The 16,588-nt window shown below is 31.8% G+C and overlaps 1 protein-coding gene across 2 annotated transcripts in view; it reads right to left on the bottom strand.

Annotated features, from left to right (window-relative positions):
* Window positions 1-16,588, bottom strand: part of SI (sucrase-isomaltase) — a 176,541-nt gene that overhangs the window by 143,020 nt on the left and 16,933 nt on the right. The window contains exon 2 of one of the 2 annotated variants that reach the window (XM_040480662.1): window positions 164-292. The exons of the other annotated variant lie outside the window; for it this stretch is intronic. The gene's annotated coding sequence lies outside the window, so the exon portion shown is untranslated. The remainder of the gene's footprint in view (window positions 1-163; window positions 293-16,588) is intronic. 2 annotated transcript variants of the gene reach the window in all.

Here is a 16,588-nt window from a genome sequence, read left to right on the forward strand (position 1 = left end):
CACAATTCCTTGAATATTTGAGATCAATGACCATAAAATTTGTTCTATGCTCTCTGGTAGCCTATGCCAAGTGAAAGTCAGAATCATTTATGCAATTCCTAGTGTTCATTAGCTAAAATAAAACCATCTGTTCAGAAAGTTTACACCAATTCCTTGTACTTACAGCGTAAATGTATTTATTTCAGGTGCATTTTTGTATAAAACTCAGGTAATCAAATTTACATCATATTGTTCAGTTTCAAAGGCAATGAACTTCATTGGTTTGTTTTTTCTACTGGCCCCCAGTATAAGCCTAATGAAAAAATGCCAAAAGTATGTTTAGTATAATTAATATTAATTCATAAATAATTTAAAAAGAACATGGCATTTCAAGACTAAATTTTTGTTTATCTGGCTTAATCTAGCTATATATGTTAGAATGCCTAACTTTCCTGTTTTCAATTTTTGATTCAACTATACCTTTTGATATATACTGACACCCCAAACCACCTGTGTATTACAATCCACACCTCTGGACATCACTAGATGAAAAAATATTCTGAGCAATCATAAGCTGAGATACAAAATGTTACAGGACAGTAACTCATAATTTAGTTTAAGCAGGTTTGTTGTTTTTGTTGGTAAAGCCATGTTTGTGCAATTATTACATTTGGGTATTATCATGAATTTTACCCACACTTTTAAATAAAAATAGTGGAAAATGGAAAAAAAAAGAGAACAAGTTCTGTTATTAGTGACAACAAAGTACAAGTTTCCTATAATTAGGACATCCTTAGGTATGATTATACTTGCAAAGATTTCCCTCAGTCTGATGTTCAATAAACATAAGCAAAAAAATTGTATTTTCAAATGTGAAGATGTGTAAAATCCCAGTAATAAGTATTACTGAGTCAAAAAAGCAAAATGTAATTTGGGTCCTTTGACATGTTTTAGCTGTCTGGAAACAGAAAACATTAAAACCAGAAAACTGGCTTTAGTACACATTATCAGGATTACAGTTTTATAAAATAGGATCACTGTCCCACTAAATTGACCACTTGGTAAGAGTTAATTGGCAGTGACTTTGGTTACACTCCCTAAGAGTCACCTCAAATGTTGTTCTCCGTTGAATGTACTTGAATGGTCAGCTGAAAGATGGTATTTTGACACCTTCCTGTCAAAGTAAAGGAGCTGGCAAGAACGCACCTGAATTTCACTCTCCTTTGTATTTCTTGCTCTTTCATCTCAGAAGCGAAGGATAGATAGAGTTGAGTGGCAGTAATTCAACCATATATAGCCCAAGAAGTTTCGTAAGTGTGTGTGTGTGTGTGTGTGTGTGTGTGTGTGTGTGCACGTTCAAAGATAAATACAAGTACTCAGGTTCTAAATCTAAATATTATCCATTATACTTTTCTTCTTATATAGCATTTTTTCTTCTCTTTTTGTAAGAATATGAGGAAAGGATGCTAGAAAACAAATTCATTAGAATATGGTTTACAAGATAAAAAAGATGCCTAAAATATTACATTGAGTCAATCAAGTATCTTCACTATGAGAAACAGTAATATGGATAATTTGAGTTAAACTAGAAAACAGTCAAAGCTATTAATAGATATAACTTTTTTAAAACATATGATTAGTTCCCTAATCTTTTTTTTAACAGCTAACCAACATCTTTTTTTTTTTAAATATTCATTTATTTTTGAGAAAGAGAGCAAGTGGGGGAAGGGCAGAGAGAGAGAGAGGGAGACACAGAAACTGAAGCAGGCTTCAGGCTCTGAGCTGTTAGCACAGAGCCCGACAAGGGGCTTGAAACCATGAACCTGGAGATCATGACCTGAGCTGAAGTTGGATGCTTAACCAATTGAGCCACGTAGGTGCCCCTGATTAGTTCCCTAATGTTGAAATTATTTCTGCAACTTAAAAATAATTAATCATGAATGAAACATTTGATTATATTTCCATGATATCCACATTTCAAAGACACAACTTATGAACAAGCACTGAATATAAATATGGTTATCTCTAATCACAATTAACTGCTAAATAAGAATCTATAGGAAAATGGAATTGTCTGTATTCAATATAACTTTTTATCAGATATCGGTATAGAAAACAGTAAATTTATTTTCAGTTATAATTCAGGGTCATGAAACCAATGCATTCTCTTTAGCTTAAAGTTTGCCTTGGACTTTTTTAAGAAAGTGAACATTACTAAAAATAAACATACTTTCTGTTCCTCAAAGATTTCCTACACAGAAGAGATTCAGTATTGTGGAGGGAAATCACGTTAGAAAAATAAATGTACCTACCTGATCTATAAATGAAATATTTTTACCAGTATATTGGTTAAAATATAACTAGATTTACATCTTTGTTTTCCAAATAGAATTTTAAGGAGGCACAATATTCACTTTCTGAAAGTGGACTTTTCATATTTTTCATCATTGTCAAGGCAATATTGAGCTAGATCTTAAAAGATAGAACAGCAAAAAAAATAATATGTTTTATTGACTTTCAAAATTACTTTGGTGCTCTGTTCCTTCTCAACATCCTATCCCTTAGAGAACTCATCCTTCAATTGTCATCTCTATACTGAAAAGTGCTAAATTTGTTTTTCTAGCTTATCTTCTCACCAAAACTGTAGTATGACTAACATTCTACTGTATATTTTTTTCTTGTTTCATCTTCTCACCGAAACTGCAATATGCCTTACATTCTATGTACATTTTTACCTGAATGCACTTTCTTTTTTTTAAATTTTTTTTAAGTTTATTTATTTTGAGAGAGAGAGAGAGTGCGCACAAGCAGAGGAGGGGCAGAGAGAAGGGGAAACAGAAGAGCCCTATGTGGGGCTCAAACTCATGAGCTGTGAGATCATGCTCTGAGCCAAGATCAAGAGGTAGATGCTTAACCGACTGAGCCACCCAGGCACCCCTATTTGAATGAACTTTCATCCTTCAAAGTCAAAAGTTCTGAAATTAAATTCAGAATTTTTTCCTGTCAAATCTCTGCTAAAATGTTTCACGATATTTTAGTGTCACCATTCCTACAGTAACCATCCTCAAAATCTACCCATCATTTTTCATGCATCAGTTCTTGCACAAAGCCTTTTAAACATTTCAGCTCTTCAAGTTTTTCTGTTTTCAAAATTTTTATAACATTTAAAAAATACACTTAAGAGTAGGTACATCTTGCTTTACTTCCTACTGGTTTCAGGTGTGTACAACACAGCTATCAATAATATGTGCTAAAAGGCTTACCTACATAATCTTCAATCCTTACCAAATCCTGTTAATAGAATTTATAATTTCCATTTTACAGATGTTTCATTGAGACAGAGACTAATGTTTATGCCAAAGTCACAAAGCAAAATCTGGGTTTAATTCTATTCTGATTTATAATTTGAAAAGCTTCATATATAATATGTTTTCTCCCTATATATCAACAAACATCTTATTTTTCCTAAATGCTACTTCACTCTGAAAATAGAGCAGATACTTAATAAATGTGTGTTGACTTGTAAGCTAATAAATACGAGTTTTGCAAAACCAAAACTAATCTATTTGATGACAAGTAAAGGTATACCAGCTTTCAGGGATAATAAAATCATTGTACATATATAAGTATACTGAGTTATTTAAAGCTGCAGTTAAAACTTACTGAATCATAGATAATATGCACAGAGTAATAAAATCTAAAGCCAAAAGATAGGTTTCCAAATGTCAACACGTGAAAAGTATATAAAACAAAATATTGGAAAGGGTGTTTGAAAATGATGTCATGATTAATTCTGAACTGTGTATTATGCCTATTTTATAGGTATTAGGTATTATAGGTATAGGTATAGGTATTAGATGTTATTACCTAATGTTTTCATTTTAGCAGAACCTCAAGCATGGGAAACACTAAAAGTCCTTCAATATAGCCTCTTTTTACCATAAATAAATAGTGGCTAAAGAAATCATAGTAATAGTATCTCAAAGCCCAAATCCTATTGAAGGGAAGACCCCAAGCCATGGAAAGTAAGGACTGTCCCTTGTGACAGAGGAGAACAGAGGGTCTCTTTCCCTGCTCTTAGCAGATACTTGAACTACCAGACATAATTCACTGGGAAGCAGTAGAATTGCGGGTCTAACAGTGTTGACAGCATCCTAAGCAGATCATTCTTAGGCTCTATTTTTGGCTGTCCCCAGCACTGCTTAACACCCTTTGATTTTCTACCCTTTTTCTTAACTTTTTACTGATACTAAGAGTCAGTATTTGCACTTGATTAAAGAGTTATACAAAAATTAGGTTAATAATCTTAGCAGACATTCATATAGCCTGAATGAAAAAATTAAGAAAATAGTAGAATATTTCCTCAAAATATTGGACAATGAAAAATCATTTAATCCATAGGATGATAACCAAGATGTGCTCCAGCTTCTCAAAGTGTCTTCAGGGAAACTAATAGAAAATGTTCCATGAAGATTAGCAATTATTATGTATTAATTTATATTGATAACATTTTAAATTGATAATGCACATAGGAAACCAATCCTCTACTCAACATTTCACTTAATTAAACAGGACAGTCTATTCTCAGGCCATTCCCAATGACTGTTTCCAGTTGCCTTAGCAACTTTAGTTACTAAAAGCTCACTTAGACACAATTAAGTCATAGTGGGAATAAGAGACCTTGGATGGTTTTGGCTTTTAACCTCCTAGGTCACCAGACACTTAGAGCAGCATCAATCGATACAAATATCCCTCTGTTGAGGAGGTGGCTTACAAATAATAAACATTATGCTTCAGTACCAAAGTTTCAGGAATTTGGAGGGATTAGCAGATCACATACAGCTCATTTCATATCCTTGCCATGTCCCTTCAGTTTGCTTCTCAATCCCCTGCCTCCATTTATTCTTTCCATATAAAAGTGCCACCCAAGGTGTATAATTTTTTCTTCAATCTTTAAAATAGAAATTTTGAAAGTTAGCCTCAGATTACAGACAGCGATTTACAAGATTGTCTCTCAAGCTAGATTACAACTTAATTTGAGAATGAGAACTACATACTAATGTGGGCTAATTTTGTGTTTCTAAAGTGTTTTATATATTACAAGCATTCAAAGGAAGTGTGTTGGAAATTAAACATCTTTAAATCTACTGATAAAAATGTTATTTATTAAAATTAATTTTAAATAGAAAAATACAATAACTGAAATATCAAGTGACTTTATTATAATACTAATGACGCTTCAGTATAATTACCAGTTTATTTGGTTGCATCTTCAATTGGAATCTAATTGTTCACTTATCTAATTTCTAATCAATTAGAATCTCTGTGTGAGCACAGGACATCATGTCTGGTTTATTCTTTGTGGTACTCCTCAATAACAGAGCACATTATATAAACATTTTTAAATTAATGATAAAATCACTTATTCAAAAAAGCAATATTTTTATTAAAGTACATTTGTGTGTGTGTGTGTGTGCATGTGTGTGTTTGGATATTTATCTTTGGTTTTACATTTACAATCAAAACACTGTTTTCCAAAGTTACTTAGGTCAGTTCCTTTCTTTGTTTATTTTTGGAATTGAAGTACAAGTAACATACAGGGTTATATTAGTTTCAGGTGTAAAATATAATGATTCAATAGTTCTATACAGTACTCACTCAAGGTTCAATAAAACTGTTGTACTCCTAATCTCCTTTATCTATTTCACACACCACCTCACTCAACTCCCCTTTGGCAACCACCAGTGTGTTCTCTGTATTTGAGTTTCTTTTTCTTTGATTTGTCTTTTTTTCTTTTTGTTTGTTTGTTTTGTTTCTTTAATTCTACATATAAGTGCAATCATACTGTAGTTATCTTTAGAGAAAGATACTTACTTACTTAGCATTATATTCTTTACGTCCACCCATACTGTTGCAAATGGCTAGATCTCACTTTTTTTATGAATAATATTTCATGGTGTGTGTGTGTGTGTGTGTGTGTGTGTGTATTCTATATTCATTTATTCATTCATCTAGGGATAGACATTTGGGTTGCTTCCATATCTTGACTATTGTTAATAATATTGCAATAAACATAAGGGTGTATATATATATATATATGTGTGTATATATGTATATATACATATATGTGTGTTCAGATTAGTGTTTCTATTTTGAGTAAATACTCAGTAGTGTAATTACTGGATCTTATTCCATGCCACAATATTAATATTCTTACTATAAAGTTCAAATGAATGAGAAATAAGGAACCTGACATTTTAAAAAGGAAAAAGATAAATAAACAGTGTGGGTTTTGTATCAAGGGAAACACACACACACACACACACACAAAACAAAATGTATAAAGTATAAGCCAAAAAGAAAGAAAAATATTAAAATAGAAAAATCCATTAATTTGTAATCTAGAATGAAGAAAACAGCATAAATAAAGTATGAATAAAGTGACAGAAATTCTAACATAATTGTGATTTACATATATGATATGAACTTATCAATTAAAAGCAGAGAATCTCAGAGGCAGTATGTTGTATTCAAAAGACACTTAAAATTTTTAAAAATACAGAGAGTATTATAAGAATAGGAGAATATACTTGATAAATATTAATGAAATAGAATTGACGTATCATACTAATTGAAAAATTAGCATGCAGTGCAAAAAAGTATCAAAAGAAGAAAAAAACATGTTATACAATAGAAAAATTAACAATAGAGCAAGAAGATATAACCATAATGAAATTGTATGTATCTAACAAAATGGTCAAGAATATATAAAGCAAAACTGTAAGTATAGTAAATACAGCAGACCCTTGAACAACATGGGTTTGAGTTTCATGAGTCTGCTTTTACACATATTTTTTACTGTACAATCCTGCAAATGTATTTTATCTTCTGATTTTCATAATATCTGTTCTCCAGTGTACTTTACTGTAATAATACAATATATAATACATATAACAAACTGTGTTAATTGACACAGTGTATGTTATCAGCAAGGCTTCCTAGTCAACAGTAGGTTGTTACTAGTGAAGTTGTGGGAAAGCCACACATTATAGTATGTGCATTTTTTATTATGAGGGTCAGCCCTTCTAACCCCATTTGGTTGAAGGGTCAACTACAGGTACAGGTAAAACATTCACCTTAGGGAATAGGAAGAAGTTGAGTATGTGGAAAAGTAATTTTATTTTAGATGTATGTAATGTAAAGACCTTTTCCCTTAAGTTTTATTATATTGTTTTGCCTTACTCTGTGCAATTCACTATAAAAGAGTTAAAGAAATATTGGAACAGTATCATGTGGTAATAACTAGGATGACAAATAGACTCAAAACAATGTAACAGTAATGATGATTAGTATCTATTTTAGCTCTTACTGTGTGCAAGGTACACAATTTGTATGCATTTTAGAAATGTGATTTTCACTTTTATATGACACTCTCAGGATCATACAGTTAAGATAACAACTTATAATTTTAACTATATTTTATACTTTTTTGTTACCAACTTGATAAAAGTATCTAGAAGGATTAATGAGAGTTGGGAGATGGTTTCATAGTAAACATAATAGCTAAGCCCAAATACGTGAGAAATCATTACATACAATGACTGTTCATTTATATCATCAAGGGGAAAAATTAATATTAGTTGATATAAGTTCAGTGAGAACTATTCCAGTTTTATACAGGACAACTTATCCATAGGCTGCTTTCAAAAAGAGTGAATTACTCACCTTTGATATTAGAAAAATTAAGAAAATATATGTTGTCAGAACTATTATAGAAGTAGCCAATCGTAAATTAGACGGTTAGGATAGAAGATGAAATTTAAAGATTCTTTCAAAAACACAGATTTTATAGTGCTCCCACAGATCAAACTCTATTGTTTTGGATAAATGCTAGACTGTTAATGTTTCTTTTATGCCTGTAAATTACTAAAACCAACATACATAAGAACAAAATTTCATAGGTCAAATTACAATTCTAAATACGAAATATCAAACTGTGTTCTATGCCTGCCTTTAATTTACCATATATGATCTCTAAGCTTTCTTTTATTTATTTTTAATTTTTTTAATGTTATTTATTTTTGGATGGGGGGGTAGGGAGGGGTGGGGCAGAGACAGAGAGGGAGACACAGAATCCAAAGCAGACTCCAAGCTCCGAGCTGTCAGCACAGAGCCTGATGAGGGGCTTGAACTCATGAACTGTGAGATCATGACCTAACCCGAAGTCGGATGTTTAACCAACTGAGCCACCCAAGCGCCCCACTAAGCTTTTTTTTAAATGTCCATAGGTTTAAGTAAAATGATATAGATATGATGGGAACAAGATACATGTTTATATGCCATAGCACTTTTGTTTTCACTAATAACTTTGGAATTACAAGTAAAAAGCAATTGATATTTTGGTTAATTATTGTCAGATAGTTTAATTTAACAGTTTTGCTGAGATGAAAATAATTACGTTTGATGTTTGACGTTTTGGATTCCAATGTCAATGTATTCAACTACTTCAGGGAATATTTTGCTGCTAATCCTTTTTTGCCAACCATAGATTAACTACAATTAATAATCAAATATCTTCAAGGAGTCATTTATATTTTAATTAAAATAAATAAATAAAAGTTAATACAAATGTTTACATCAAAATCACTTCTTTACTACTTTAAAATTCAGAATCCTAGATCATAGATAAGTAATAATTCCAGTTCTTGATAAGCATTGTTGGAGTAACAAACTTAATGGGAAGAAACTACTGAAGTCCTCATCAAAGCAAAAATAGAATACTTCTCCATCTAGGAAGGGTATGTCAATTCCTTTATTATTAGGGTTGTTCCACTACCTTCACATATGGAATGTGTATATATTCCATATATATGTATATATATGTATGTATGTATGTATATATTCACACATAACACAGACTATCGTCTTTTCACACAGTTATGTGAGAACTCAAATTATTGAATCCAGACTTTCTGAAGGTTCACTTGAGAATATTTATTAAACCTCTACCATGTATCACGCACTTTACTAGGGATTTACATGAATCACTTAATGTAAATAATACAACACCCTCTGAGTTAGGCTGTCTTATTATCTCCAAATAACATAAATCAAAATTTATGATTAAGTAATTTAGACCTATAATTTGTTCCATATGCACTTTCTTAATCTGCTACGCTCTCTGTATTAGCTAGACCAGCGATTCTCTAATATTTTACTTTCAGGACCCCTTTACCCTCTTAAAAGATATTGAAGTTCCCTAAGAGCTTTTGATTATGTGGATTTTATATACAAATACTTATCACATCTGATACTAAAAATGAGAATTAAAAATATTCTGTCATCAAAACATGTTGTTAATAATCCATTGCATGTTAACATAAAAATATTTTTTGGAAACATATACTGTCCAAAACAAAAAGTAATAAGGGAAGTGACATTGTTTTACATTTTTTTTTGCAAATCTCTTTAACGTTTAGCTTAATAAAAGATAGAGTCTCATTCCTGCCTTGGATTTCAACCTGTTATGATACTACTTTTTTCATACACTTGTGAGAAATTCAAAAGCCATATGATATATTTGTATTATTATAAAAAGGTTTTAATTTATGGAGCCCTTGATTGGTCACACTTGGAGAAGCACTACACTGATGCATCACTTGATACATCTACCTTTCACAGATAATTTTAACTTACTCCATAATTATAAAGAGATACTGAAAAATATACTTTAAAGAGTATATAAACAGAATTTTAGCTAAGCAAGTATGCAAAGTTTTCGCAATGCCTGACATTGTGATCTTTTAATAAAATCAGTTATAAATATTTAATATTTTATTATCACAATTAACATATTGTTTTTACATTATCCCTAGATGTTCTTATATTTCCCTTACACATCCTTAGTATGATCACAAGATATGGCTTTAGGAATAAAGGCAAAGGAAGCTATTTAGTGATGAATGTACATATTGTATTTTTTTTATATGACAAACATTTATTACATAATAAGCCCTGTGTTAGGTGTTAGAGATAACAATAGATCCCAGTATGTTAAAAAATATTAGCAAATATTTCCCAGGAAGTTGGAGAGAAAAATATATCTGAGTAGCTAAAGCTGTCTGGTAGAAATTGGAAAGAAATTTCTATAGCACACCAACCTGTTAAAAAGTGAGATATTGTGCTAGTTAGTAAACTATTTTTTTCTGATAATGATCAATATTTTTTTTTAATTTGAAAAAGATTTGACAAAACTTTTTACTACCTAGAGCGTAAATGACAAATGTGAAGCATGGTTTAGTTATGGAGGAAAAGAAAAAAATATTTTTTGTTGTTCTTTAATATTTAAGGAATGGAAACGCTAAAGACAGTTATTGAAATAAGCCTAAAACCACTAACTAGACACCGATTTAATTTTGGCAGCACATGGGTTATAGGAATGAAATATTTTGGAAAAGATAATGTGTTTTATCCTTTGTCTATTTGGTTTTATATGAAAAAAATTCAGCGTTTTCCATTTATAATTCAGAAAATTAAATGTCTCTAGGAGAAAAAATGTATAACTGTATAATTGTTGGTACACTAGAATACAATGAAATATTTTGAATTCATGCATTCTTGATAAAATACAGCACTGACATACTACAGTAATTTTTACAGTAACTAATTTCCTACTATGAAGGGTATAAACATAAAATACAGATTAACAACATAAAGTTCACTGTGATAAATCAACAACACAAAGTTCACTACGATAAGAGATCAAAGTGCAACAAGTCTTTCTTTTCCACTAAATTATCTATTTTACAGCAATTATACTTCATGAAAACATTTGAGCAGAAAGTATCAGTTTTCACTGAACTATCATTATGCCCTTTGAATTAAAATGGAAATATTTAAACATACTTTTACTATGTTCTAAAATGCTTTATTCACCCAACTAATATTTATTGAGTATATATTATTGTAATGCACTCTTCAGGTATCAGACCTAAATCACTAGGAAAAAAAAAAAAGAAAGATAAATCCCTGTTATACATTGGAGCTTACATCCTAGTGGAAAAGGAACACAACAAACATGTCAAATAAGTATGTTTTTAAAGTATATTAAAACATGGTAAAAGCTATGTGGGTGAAAGAAGTGGAAGATGATTTTGTGTGCCAGAGGAAAATCTTGTTGAATATTTTTTTCTTTTTGTCTTTTTTTTTAATAAACATAAAGTAAACCTGCCTTTTGATGGTGTACACTTTTATGAGTTTTTTTTTTTTAATTTTTTAACGTGTATTTTTGAGAGAGACAGAGACAGAGAGTGAACAGGGGAGGAGCACAGAGAAAGGGAGATACAGAATTGGAAGCAGGCTCCAGGCTCCGAGCTGTCAGCACAGAACCCCACACGGGGCTCGAACTCACAAAACGCGAGATCATGACCTGAGCCAAAGTCAGACGCTTTACTGACTGAGCCACCCAGGTGCCCCACTTTTATGAGTTTTAACATACGTGTTGATTCATATAGTCACAACCACAACCAGGATAACGGACAATTAAAAAAATCACCAAAACTCCTTTTTGCTGCCCCTATGTAGTCGAACCTTCCCCCATCCCTAAACAATTCTACTCTTCCCCATTTCCATAGCTTGGAATTTTCATGAAAGTCTTATAAATAGAATCATACACTGTGTATCATTTTAATACTGTCTTCTTTCACTCAGCATAATGTCTTTGAGATTCATCCAAATTGTTTATATTAATGCTGTGTTCATTTTTATTAATGAGTAGTATTCCATTGTGTCAATGTATCATAGTTTGCTTACCCATATAGCTGATGAAGAACAAATTTATTGAGTAAATACAAATTTTAATTTGTTCAGGGTAAATATTCAGGAGTAGAATTACTGAGTTATGTAGCAAGTGTATGTATCAATTTATAAGAAATTGCCAAACTGTTTCAGTTGCTATACCATTTTGCACTCCCATGAGCAATTTTTCTTTGCCTATCCATATAAAATTTAAAATTAGCTTGTTTATATCAATAAAAATATTTCTGGAATATTAATTGGAATTGCATTGTATCCATATATTTGAGGAGATTTGAGATATTTATTATGGTGAGTCTCCCAATTCATGAAATGATAGGTCTCTCCAGATATTTAGGTCTTCTAAAAATTTGATTTCCTTCGTCACTACTGTGTATTTTCTGAATACAGATGCTTCACATGTTTTATTAAATTTGTACCTTAAAATTTCATTTTTTGGAGTTGCTGTAACTAGTACTGAATTAAAAATTTTTGTTTCCAAGTGTTCATTATTAGTACATAGAAATATGATTGATTCTTATGTGTTGACCTTGTACAGTCTTTGTTGAATTCATTCATTCTAGTTTTTTTTTTTTAGATTCTGTATCATCAAGGTTTTCCAGATAAACAGAAAAAATTACATATATATGTATATATGTTTGTGTGTGTTTATATATATGTGTGTGCATGTATATATGTACATATGTATGGATGGATTTTGAGGAATTGACTTTTGCAATTTTTTAATTTGGCAAGTCCAACATTTGTACAGCAAGCCAGTAGGTTGGAAATTCTCAGGTGGGAGTTGAGGCAGAATTTCCTTGTCCTCAGGGAAACCTCAGTTTGGTTTTTAAGGGTTTCCAACTGATTGACTTAGGTCATCCACATTATAAAGAATAATCTCCTTTATAAAGTCAATTGATTGTAGATGTTATTCACATTTACTAAATATCTTCAGTGCAACACCTTAGTGTTGATTTAATGACTGTATATTATAGCCCAGCCAGGTTTACACATAAAACTGTCAAGATTCCTTGGGATTTTATAGGTAGACAATATCATCTATGAATAGGGTAGTTATATTTCTTCCTTTCCAATGTGTGTGACTTTTATTTCTTTTTCTTACCTTATTATACTGGCTAAAACTTCCAGAACAATGTCGAATAGAAATGATGAGAGTGCATATCTTTGCTTTTTCCCTGTTATTAAAGGAAAAGCATTCAATCTTTCAACATTAAGAATGATGATAGCTGCAGATTTTTAAATATATGTCCCTTATCAGATTGGGGAAGTTTCTTTTTATTCCAAGTTTGTTGAGCATTCCTGTCATGAATGCATGCTGAATGTTGTCAAAAAAACATTAATATAATCATGTCATGAATTACTGATTTTTGAATATAGCATATTCTTACATACTGGGATAAACCCCACTTCAACTTAGTCTTTGAGTTCTGTTTTGTTTTTAATGTGTTGCTAAATTCAACTTGCCAACATTCTGTTGAGGATTTTTGCCTCTGTGCAGAACAGATACTACTCTGCAGTTTGTTTTCCTTATTTTTCTGGTTGTAGTATTAGAATTATGCTGGCTTCATAAAAAAATATTTGGTAAGTATACTATAGTGTATAGAATTAATGTTACTTATATTTTATTTAATTTTTTTTTAAATAGGCCTACCCTATGACCCAGCAGTAGCACTGCTAGGAATTTACCCAAGGGATACAGGAGTACTGATGCATAGGGGCACTTGTACCCCAATGTTTATAGCAGCACTCTCAATAATAGCCAAATTGTGGAAAAAGCCTAAATGTCCATCAACTGAGGAATGGATAAAGAAATTGTGGTTTATATACACAGTGGAGTACTACGTGGCAATGAGAAAGAATGAAATATGGCCCTTTGTAGCAACGTGGATGGAACTGGAAAGTGTGATGCTAAGTGAAATAAGCCATACAGAGAAAGACAGATACCATATGTTTTCCCTCTTATGTGGATCCTGAGAAACTTAACAGAAACCCATGGGGGAGGGGAAGGAAAAAAAAAAGAAAAAAAAAGAGGTTAGAGTGGGAGAGAGAGCCAAAGCATAAGAGACTCTTAAAAACTGAGAACAAACTGAGGGTTGATGGGGGTGGGAGGGAGGGGCGGGTAGGTGATGGGCATTGAAGAGGGCATCGTTTGGGATGAGCACTGGGTGTTGTATGGAAACCAACTTGACAATAAATTTCATATGATAAAAAAAACCAGTAAGAACCAAAAAAAATTTTTTAATGTTTATTTATTTTTGAGAGAGTGAGAGAGAATATGATGGGGGTGGGGGGGCAGAGAGAGAGGGAGACACAGATTCTGAAGCAGGCTCCAGGCTCTGAGCTATCAGCATAGACCCTGATGCGGGGCTCAAATCCACAAACTGCCAGATCATAACCTGAGCCAAAGTTGGACACTCAACAGACTGAGCCACCCAAGCGCCCCTATGTTACTTATTTTTTAAATGGCTGAGAGAATTCACCAATTTAAATATATGGGCATATAAACTTCTTTTTTGAGAAATGTTTTAATTACAATTTCAGTATCTTAAGTAGCTATAGAAATGCTTAGATTATGTATTTCATCCGGCTAAGTTTCAATAGTTTGAGGTTTGTGTCAAATTGGTGCATTTAATTTAAGCTGTCTAATTTATATACATATAGTTGCTCATAACATTCACTTAGCATTCTTTTAATGCGTCTGGTATACATAGCGATATCCTCTCTTACATTCTTAATATTCTTATTCATATTCTCTCTCTCTTTCTTCTCATTTGCAGACTTATTAACCTTTTCACACAATAATATTTCAATTCACTGTTTTACCTTTTTTTGTTTGTTTTGTTTTACATGCAATGTAATATTGATTGGAGATATTAATACATAGTATTTTATTATTTGTTTTCTTTTTTACCTCAATGCTTCATTTACTTATTTCCTCTTTTCTGCCATTTTTTGGACTATTTTACCAGTTTTTGCATTCTACTTTAATTGCCTATTGTGTTTTTGAGTATATCTCTCTGTTATTACTCAAGTAGGTTTCCTTGGTATTAAAATACATGCACTGATTCAGTTTCTAGTCCAGCACATTAGGAGCTTGGAAGTCATCAATCCATCCTAACAACAAGTTAAAACAAAACAAAACAAAACAAAAAAGAAACTAAACAAACTAAAAAATCAACTGCTCTTCTTTGATTCATCAGAGATGTGAGGTCACAGGACAAACTGCAATAGCCAAAACTAGAGACAAAGGCAGGCAAGTAGAGAGTCACAACCTGCCAGAGCAGAAACCTGCCTGGAAACCAGGACCGGATGGGAAAACCTAAATTGTATGTGCACAGTTGCTGGCGATTCACTGTGAGTCTGAGAGATAAAATTCCAGGGGAGCAGTCATAGGGGGCCCCCAATGTTTTGTGAGTTTTACTTTCAGAAGTTCAAACAGGTTCTCGCAGTGATAGACCACATTCTGGGCCATAAGACATACCTGTACAAATTTAAAGAATGTAAAAAATACAATGTATGCTCTCAAACCACATGGAATTAAACCTGAAATCAGTAACAGAAAAATGTAAATTACAAATATTTAGAGATTAAACAACATACTTCCTAATAACGAATAGGTCAATGAAGAAATCTCAGGAGAAATTTTAAAGTATTTCAACTAAATGAAAATGCAAATACACATCAAAATTTGTGGCATGGAGTGAAAGTATTGCTTAGAGGAAAATTTATGGCACTGAATGCATATATTAGAAAAGAGGAAAAATTAAATTTAACAATCTAAACTCCTACCATAGGAAACTAGAAAAAGAAGAGGAAATTAATTCTAAAGTAAACAGAAGAAGAGACAATAAAAATTAAAAAAGAATTCAAGGAAATTGATAATAGAAATCAATAAAGAAAATCAGCAGAACAAATACTATATTCAGTTCTTTAAATTGTCATGTTCTTGGTTTCAAGGTTAGCCTCACACAAAAGAATTCAAGAGAGGAAACAATACAAAAATACATATGTAGCGGGGCACCTGGGTGGCTCGGTCGTTTAAGAACCTCATTCCTGATAGACTCCTGAAATCGGCTCAGGTCAAGATCTCGCAGTCATGAGATTAAGCCTCACTAAGCATGGAGACTGGTTGGGATTCTCTCTCTCCCTTTCTCTCTCTGACCCTCCCCAACTGGTGCTCTCTCTTGCTCTCTAAATAAACATTAAAAAAAGCATGTAAGGAGGTATAAATTTAAATTATACCCTTTTCTATTTGTGTTTTATTGTGATAAGTAACATCTAAATGCATTTTCTGCATTTAGCAAAAAATATGTTTGCAATTACATCAGATTAAATACATTTTGAGAATTTTGTTGGTCACTTTGAGCAAAAAGTGAGGAATGCATGCTGTTTCTTTGGAGAAAATCTATTCTATTCTTACAACTTCAACATTCAAGTAAATGCCAACAAGCCTAAGTGAATTGTTTGAAATATCATGAGCCTATATTTTCTCTTTTAAGTCCACTAATAACAAAACAAATTTAAGAAAAACAGCCAAAACAATCTGTGAGGGCAAATGACTAAAAATCATCCAACATACGCATAATAGCCATCAAAACAAAAATAAAAATAATCAGAAATCAGTACAACCATTTAACCACTGAAGATGTGCAATATTACATAACTCTATGCTTCTTTTTATTATAAAAAATAATATATTGACTGAAATAAAATTAAGCACTTGAAATATTTTGGATATTTCAGGTCACATTATAAAGTTATCTCCTGTTAAGGAAAAAAAATAAATTTACAT

The sequence above is a fragment of the Herpailurus yagouaroundi genome, unplaced genomic scaffold (assembly GCF_014898765.1).
Source record: "Herpailurus yagouaroundi ecotype Mexico unplaced genomic scaffold, PumYag 159, whole genome shotgun sequence".
Taxonomy (NCBI): Eukaryota; Metazoa; Chordata; class Mammalia; order Carnivora; family Felidae; genus Herpailurus; species Herpailurus yagouaroundi.